Source organism: Oncorhynchus gorbuscha, linkage group LG18, assembly GCF_021184085.1.
Source record: "Oncorhynchus gorbuscha isolate QuinsamMale2020 ecotype Even-year linkage group LG18, OgorEven_v1.0, whole genome shotgun sequence".
Classification (NCBI taxonomy): Eukaryota; Metazoa; Chordata; class Actinopteri; order Salmoniformes; family Salmonidae; genus Oncorhynchus; species Oncorhynchus gorbuscha.
Window position 1 is genome coordinate 78,828,546 of NC_060190.1, and position 8,907 is coordinate 78,837,452.

The window sequence follows — 8,907 nt, forward strand, 5'->3', positions numbered from 1 at the left end:
GGAAGAGGAGTCTACTGAGAGAACAGTGAGGAGGAAGAGGAATCGACTGAGAGGACAGTGAGGAGAAGAGGAGTCTACTGAGAGAACAGTGAGGAGGAAGAGGAGTCTACTGAGAGAACAGTGAGGAGGAAGAGGAATCTACTGAGAGGACAGTGAGGATGAAGAGGAGTCTACTGAGAGGACAGTGAGGATGAAGATTAGTCAAGACGTTACAAAAAGAAAATGTGATATATTCACATATAGTGAGAAATGGTAATGTAGGTCAGAGACGTTGTGATGTTAATAGAATTGTGGTGATTGTTGTTTGGACTCAAACACACACACACACACACACACACACACACACACACACACACACACACACACACACACACACACACACACACACACACACACACACACACTGTTCCAGAACATTATTATATCCTATCATGGCTCCAGTTGAACATTAATTTGACCTGTTGTGACCATCTAAAGCCTGGGGTACACTGCCTACAGCCATCACAAATCACCACACATCATGGTCCAGCCAGGCTGCGCACACACACACACACACATACACACACACACACTATGCCAGGGCAGAGAGCACAATACCAGAGTATTTGAAGAACCCCAGCATGCCAGTCTCACACTCCCCGGCTGGTGTAGGCATTAGGTTGCAGTACTTTAATGTAGAAATGATGTCTCTCTCCTAGTCCACTATGATAATGTGGTCATGCTGTCTCTCTCCTAATCCCCTATGATAATGTGTAAATTATGTCTCTCTCCTAGTCCACTATGATAATGTGGTCATGCTGTCTCTCTCCTAATCCCCTATGATAATGTGGAAGGATGTCTCTCTCCTAGTCCACTATGATAATGTGGACATGCTGTCTCTCTCCAAGTCACCTATGATAATGTGGACATGCTGTCTCTCTCCTAGTCCCCTATGATAATGTTGACATGATGTCTATCTCCTAGTCCCATATGATAATGTGAACATGCTGTCTCGCTCCTAGTCCCATATGATAATGTGGACATGCTGTCTCTCTCCTAGTCCCTATGATAATGTGGACATGCTGTCTCTCTCCTAGTCCCCTATGATAATGTGGACATGCTGTCTCTCTCCTAGTCCCCTATGATAATGTGGACATGCTGTCTCTCTCCTAGTCCCCTATGATAATGTGGTCATGCTATCTCTCTCCTAGTCCACTATGATAATGTGGACATGCTGTCTCTCTCCTAGTCCCTATGATAATGTGGACATGCTGTCTCTCTCCTAGTCCCCTATGATAATGTGGACATGCTGTCTCTCTCCTAGTCCCTATGATAATGTGGTCATGCTATCTCTCTCCTAGTCCATTATGATAATGTGGACATGCTCTCTCTCTCCTAGTCCATTATGATAATGTGGACACGCTGTCTCTCTCGTTGTGAATACATATACAATACACTTTCACATTCTTACGATAAAGTGTTGATCCTGTGTGACCGAAAACAGGGAATTTTTACTATGATTCAATGTCGGGAATTGTGAAAAACTGAGTTTAAATGTACGTGGCTAAGGTGTATATAAACTTCTGACTTCAACTGTATTTAGATGTGTTTAACACTTTCTTGGTTACTACATGATTCAATATGTGTTATTTCATAGTTTTGATGTCTTCACTATTATTCTACAACATAGAAAATAGTACAAAAAAGAAAAACCCTGGAATTATTTTGAAGGTAGACCTTGAAATACATCCACAGGTACACCTCCAATGGACTCAAATGATGTAAATTAGCCTATCAGAAGCTTCTAAAGCCATGACATCATTTTCTGGAATTTTCCAAGCTGTTTAAAGGCACAGTCAACTTAGTGTATGTAAACTTCTGACCCACTGGAATTGTGATACAGTCAATTATAAGTGAAATAATCTGTCTGTTAACAATATTTGGAGAGTTACTTGTGTCACGCACAAAGTATATGTCCTAACCAACTTGCCAAAACTATAGTTTGTTAACAAGAAAATAGAAAATGTGGAGTGGTTGAAAAATGAGTTTTAATGCCTCCAACCTAAGTGTATGTAAACTTCCGACTTCAACTGTATATTTTATATTTGAGAGTGTTCAAATAGCCACTCTTGTCGGGGGTTTGAACTCGCAACCTTCCGGTTACTAGTCCAACGCTCTAACCACTAGGATACCCTGCCACACCTAATACAAACATTACCTAACTTTCAGGTTGTCACCAAGGTAGCTAAAAAAAAATACTGACGCCTTCCTCTTGTGAGTTGTGTTGTGGGCAACGACCCAGATCTCTTAACTGTCTCAGCTGTCTAGGGAAATAGAGCATTGAGAAGAACCTCTACTAGGCGAGCTATTCTACCGCCCTTAAACATATTCATTAAATGCAGGAATGTGTCTTACACTGTGCAAATATTTGAATGGTTTTTGCTGTCACTGTATGATTCTTCAAAAAAGCTTTTCTGTTAGGATGTGTGCATAAGTGAATACCAATCATATGCAATACAATTGGCTAAATCGCTTTTTCTCATCTACCTCTTGACACACGGCTGTCTCCTCTTCTGTTCCTTTCATTCCACCTTGTATTTATTAGGTTAAATCAACTTTTGGGAACAATTATTTTCTGGAAACAGTTTTCAGAGGTGCCGAGGGTGTGGTTTGTGCAGAACTTCTCTCTTTTTTCTCTGTCTTTTTCTATAGAAACACATTTCAGCTGGAAATGTTTTCCATTAGAATGCACTTGACTTCTACCCAATGAAAAAGCCTTACTGCTTTACTGTTGACTCCTTACTGCTTTACTGTTGCTGAATGAGAATAATATAAAGTACTGTGTACTGGTGGTTGAGTTGGGCCGATGCTCACTGGTTAATATAAAGTACTGGTGGTTGAGTTGGGCCAATGCTCACTGGTTAATATAAAGTACTGGTGGTTGAGTTGGGCCAATGCTCACTGGTTAATATAAAGTACTGTGTACTGGTGGTTGAGTTGGGCCGATACTCACTGGTTAATATAAAGTACTGGTGGTTGAGTTGGGCCAATGCTCACTGGTTAATATAAAGTACTATGTACTGGTGGTTGAGTTGGGCCGATGCTCACTGGTTAATATAAAGTACTGTGTACTGGTGGTTGAGTTGGGCCGATGCTCACTGGTTAATATAAAGTACTGTGTACTGGTGGTTGAGTTGGGCCAATGCTCACTGGTTAATATAAAGTACTGGTGGTTGAGTTGGGCCGATGCTCACTGGTTAATATAAAGTACTGTGTACTGGTGGTTGAGTTGGGCCGATGCTCACTGGTTAATATAAAGTACTGGTGGTTGAGTTGGGCTGATGCTCACTGGTTAATATAAAGTACTGTGTACTGGTGGTTGAGTTGGGCCGATGCTCACTGGTTAATATAAAGTACTGGTGGTTGAGTTGGGCCGATGCTCACTGGTTAATATAAAGTACTGGTGGTTGAGTTGGGCCGATGCTCACTGGTTAATATAAAGTACTGGTGGTGGTTGAGTTGGGCCGATGCTCACTGGTTAATATAAAGTACTGGTGGTTGAGTTGGGCCGATGCTCACTGGTTAATATAAAGTACTGGTGGTTGAGTTGGGCTGATGCTCACTGGTTAATATAAAGTACTGGTGGTTGAGTTGGGCTGATGCTCACTGGTTAATATAAAGTACTGGTGGTTGAGTTGGGCCGATGCTCACTGGTTAATATAAAGTACTGGTGGTTGAGTTGGGCCGATGCTCACTGGTTAATATAAAGTACTGGTGGTTGAGTTGGGCCGATGCTCACTGGTTAATATAAAGTACTGGTGGTTGAGTTGGGCCGATGCTCACTGGTTAATATAAAGTACTGGTGGTTGAGTTGGGCCGATGCTCACTGGTTAATATAAAGTACTGGTGGTTGAGTTGGGCCAATGCTCACTGGTTAATATAAAGTACTGGTGGTTGAGTTCCGAAAATGCTCACTGGTTAATATAAAGTACTGGTGGTTGAGTTGGGCTCAATGCTCACTGGTTAATATAAAGTACTGTGTACTGGTGGTTGAGTTGGGCCGATGCTCACTGGTTAATATAAAGTACTGGTGGTTGAGTTGGGCTGATGCTCACTGGTTAATATAAAGTACTGTGTACTGGTGGTTGAGTTGGGCCGATACTCATTGGTTAATATAAAGTACTGGTGGTTGAGTTGGGCCGATGCTCACTGGTTAATATAAAGTACTGTGTACTGGTTATGAATATAAATACATGCTCACTGGTTAAATATAAAGTACTGTGTACTGGTTTTGACCTTCATTTCACTGGTTAATATAAAGTTTTACTGGTGGTTGAGTTTTGCTCACTGGTTTATAAAGTACTGTGTACTGGTGGTTGAGCAAAACGATGCTCACTGGTTAATATAAAGTACTGGTGGTTGAGCTGGATGCTCACTGGTTAATATAAAGTACTGGTGGTTGAGTTGGCCTGATGCTCACTGGTTAATATAAAGTACTGGTGGTTGAGTTGGGCTGATGCTCACTGGTTTTTATAAAAACTGGTGGTTGAGTTGGGCCGATGCTCACTGGTTAATATAAAGTACTGGTGGTTGAGTTGGGCCGATGCTCACTGGTTAATATAAAGTACTGGTGGTTGAGTTGGGCCGATGCTCACTGGTTAATATAAAGTACTGGTGGTTGAGTTGGGCCGATGCTCACTGGTATAGAATACAAGCTTGAGTGTCAACACCTTCCTATAGAAAATGCCCTCTAAAATATGAAAGTATCCTTATTGTAAATGTACAATTAAAATGTCAATTATACTAGCACTCGAGAAATAACAGTTCTTTATTTCCACATTATGCATAAGTTCAGAGTTTATTTGAAGAGTTTATTTGCAAAATGCACTATATTTATAAATATAAATACACTATATTTATAAATATAAATACACTATATTTATAAATATAAATACACTGTATTTTTCACCTTCATTTGTGTGTAAAATATAATTTTTCTCAGATGTTTTTTTCATAGATTTTAGTTTTTAGCTGGCTGCATGGACAAAACGTTGTGTATCCTGTTTATGTATTGTGCTTAGCTGGAATGGAATGTTAGTATCCTGTATATATCCTGTAACTCTATTCCACATCGGGTAACTGATTCAAGCTGTAGAATCAGATTTTTTAAAAACCAGGTAAAAATACACCTTATGGAAAAGCGGGGATTGTGAAGTAACACACACATAGGCACAGACACATGCATACACACACCTGATAACATACGCACTATACACACACGTAGATATGGATTTTGCGTTGTAGATATGTGGAGTTTAAACTATGATTTTATATTACTTAGCATTTGCTGTGAATACTGTAATGAATGTATTGTAAATTTTTTTTTAATTGTATAACTGCCTTAATTTTGCCCGATCCCAGGAAGTGTAGCTGCTTCCATGGCAGGAACCAATGGGGATCCATAATAAACCCCAGGAAGAGTAGCAGGAACCAATGGGGATCCATAATAAACCCCAGGAAGAGTAGCAGGAACCAATGGGGATCCATAATAAATACAAATAAAAATAAACCATGAATTGTTAATCATGAAACATACACCCCCTGTGGTCCTTCTGTAGCTCAGTTGGTAGAGCATGGTAGTGGGTTCGATTCCCGGGACCACCCATACGTAGAATGCATGCACACATGACTGTAAGTCACTTTGGATAAAAGCGTCTGCTAAATGGCATATATTATCATATATTATTTTTCATCCCAGAAAGTTCTTTATTCCTGTCTGAGCGATATACTGAGAACCCAGCTGGCTGCATGGACAAATACAGTATATCCCGAGAGATTTCCATGAAATAGAATGTTACAATCCTTGATGTGTCTCTGTCACACTAAGGGGATGCTGCCGGGAAAGTACTTGTCAAATTGTGAATGAGAGACTGATATAGTTTGACCCCACTGCTGTTTCTGGCCACCACACCCGCCCCGCCCTGCCATCTAGATGTGTGAAGGTTATTGTCTTTTCTGTAGGGAAGCTAATGGTCCATCGTGTATGATATTCCCGGGAGTGTGTAAACTATAATTTTATATTACCATAGCATTTGTGTATGTTCTCTATAGCTATGTACTTGGAAAATCTATAAATTGACTAATTTGGCAAAACTCCAGGCAAATTTGATTCGAAATATTGTGAGGTAAGAATTCACTGGATCAGTTTGAATCTTTGCACACACACTGTTGCCAAAATATAAATTACACCCTATCTTACTGTATGGCCTTTCTCTTGCATTTCAATAGATTATGAAATAAAATGTTTGAAAACACATTTTTTTGTTTCTAATGTGTTATATTCTCCTACGTTAACTTCAAATTTCCACAAACTTCAGTCTTTGCTTTCAAATCGTATCAGGTGTCACACCCTGATCTGTTTCACCTGTCTTGTGATTGTCTCCACCCCCCTGCAGGTGTCGACCATTTTCCCCATTATCCCCGGTGTATTTATACCTGTGGTCTCTGTTTGTCTGTTGCCAGTTTGATTTGTCTTATCAAGCCTACCAGTGTATTTCCCGTACACCTGTTTCTTGTTAATTCCTGTTTTATAGTTCTGACGTTTTTTTTTCACCATTCTGCCTGCCATGACCCTGAGCCTGCCTGCCATTCTGTACCTCTAGACTCTGCCCTGCATTACTGACCCTGAGCCTGCCTGCCGTTGTGTACCTCTTGACACTGCCCTGCATTACTGAGTCTGAGCCTGCCATGACCCTGAGCCTGCCTGCCGTTGTGTACCTTATGGACTCTGCCCTGGATTACTGACCCTGAGCCTGCCTGCCGTTGTGTACCTTATGGACTCTGCCCTGCATTACTGACCCTGAGCCTGCCTGCCGTTGTGTACCTTATGGACTCTGCCCTGGATTTACTGACCCTGAGCCTGCCTGCCGTTGTGTACCTTATGGACTCTGCCCTGGATTACTGACCCTGAGCCTGCCTGCCGTTGTGTACCTTATGGACTCTGCCCTGCATTACTGACCCTGAGCCTGCCTGCCGTTGTGTACTTTACGGACTCTGCCCTGGATTTACTGACCCTGAGCCTGCCTGCCATTGTGTACCTCTTGACTCTGCCCTGGATTACTGACCCTGAGCCTGCCTGCCGTTGTGTACCTTACGGACTCTGCCCTGGATTTACTGACCCTGAGCCTGCCTGCCGTTGTGTACCTTATGGACTCTGCCCTGGATTTACTGACCTCTTCCTGCCCTTGACCTGATGTTCGCCTGCCCCTTGTTTTGTAAATAAACTTTTGTTATTTCGACCTGTCTGCATCTTGATCTTATCCTGAGGTCTGATATTAAGAATATGCATATCCTTGCTTCAGGTCCTGAGCTACAGGCAGTTAGATTTGGGTACGTCATTTTTGGTGAAAATTGAAGACGTGTTTCTTCGTTAAACATTCAACACAGAATATCCGCTTGTGCGCACTATAAAATGTCCTATCTATTTTATTCAGCTTTGTAAAATTGTATTCTTCAAACTATAAAATGATATAAAATAATGCCATGGAAATCTAAGCTAATCTTTCTAAATGAACTGGCCCACAGCCACATGCCCACAGCCACATGGTATAGCCAGAACAGGACCTAACATAAGGACAGTGTGCTCTTCTGTTCTTCTGAAATAAACTACATCATGTTTCTTTGGACCTGTCTAAAATAAATAATGGATTTATTGTGATGGTGTAGACTATATTACATGGAATGTAGGTGTAATGTAGATGTTCCTAAGGTCTGCATCAGTGGTCTGCATCAGTGGCTTGTAGGCTGTGTGTGGAAGCCAGGAGATGCTAAATGTGTTTATGTCAATAGCGGTCAATTACCGTGACACCGGCAGTTATTTGCTTGACAATCGCTGGCTGACAACATTTATTGACTGCCAGAGCCATACTCGAGCCTGTTTCAATCTGTTTATAATTGTATAATTAGCCGAGCAGAAGTAATTATCGTGTTATGCGTTAGATGATCTATGTGCATTGTATTTGGGCAGAGGGAAGATACAAAGAGGGGCTTGAATAGATTGATTAGGCGCCATGTGCCTGGGGTTAGAGCCTGTCTCTGAGTGCCAGAATGATTACATGAGGGTTGAATAGGAGACATGTATCTGGGGTTAGAGCCTGTCTCTGAGTGCCAGAATGATTACATGAGGGTTGAATAGGAGACATGTATCTGGGGTTAGAGCCTGTCTCTGAGTGCCAGAATGATTACATGAGGGTTGAATAGGAGACATGTGCCTGGGGTTAGAGCCTGTCTCTGAGTGCCAGAATGATTACATCAGGGTTGAATAGGAGACATGTATCTGGGGTTAGAGCTGGTAGATAACAGTTCTACATCTTTCCTCTTCCTTATGAATATACTGTTTTTATATATTCGTAGAGACTGGAGACTGAAAGTAATGTTGGGTTTAGCTCTTTGTGTGTGAGAAATGTAATTATCTAGTGGACAACAGTATATTGTGGACAATAACTCAAGGCCTCTCCACTCTCCAGTCTGATAAGTCCTGTGACAGTTCCGGAATCAGGCTAGACAACCAATAACACCAACAGGAGGAACAGACTCTGCCCGGCAACCGAGACCGAACATTGATCCTAGAAATGTTGACTCCGCCTAGTCGGGAAGGTATGTGCTCGTGTGACCTGAAGGGGCGCTGTGCAGCTGCAACACTCAGTGTGATGAATACGTCTAGCTTGAGCTTTCCTTTGGTGTTCGACTGGATTTGTACCAGAACTTAGAACAAAACAATATACAGCGTTTTTTTTTAAATGAAACCCTTCATTTGTAGCTGCGTGGTAACATTTCCTTTACTGCCTTCGTGTAATCACGAAGATGTACACAGATTACACACCATATTGTTGACTGTCTTTGAATGAACAGTGGCAGAAGCTATAGTAC

General features: G+C 41.6%; 1 protein-coding gene across 1 annotated transcript in view; it reads right to left on the minus strand.

The window, feature by feature from the left end:
- The window catches only part of LOC124003943 (metabotropic glutamate receptor 7-like), a 393,623-nt gene that overhangs the window by 296,867 nt on the left and 87,849 nt on the right, over nt 1-8,907 (minus strand). The gene's annotated exons all lie outside the window — the stretch shown is intronic.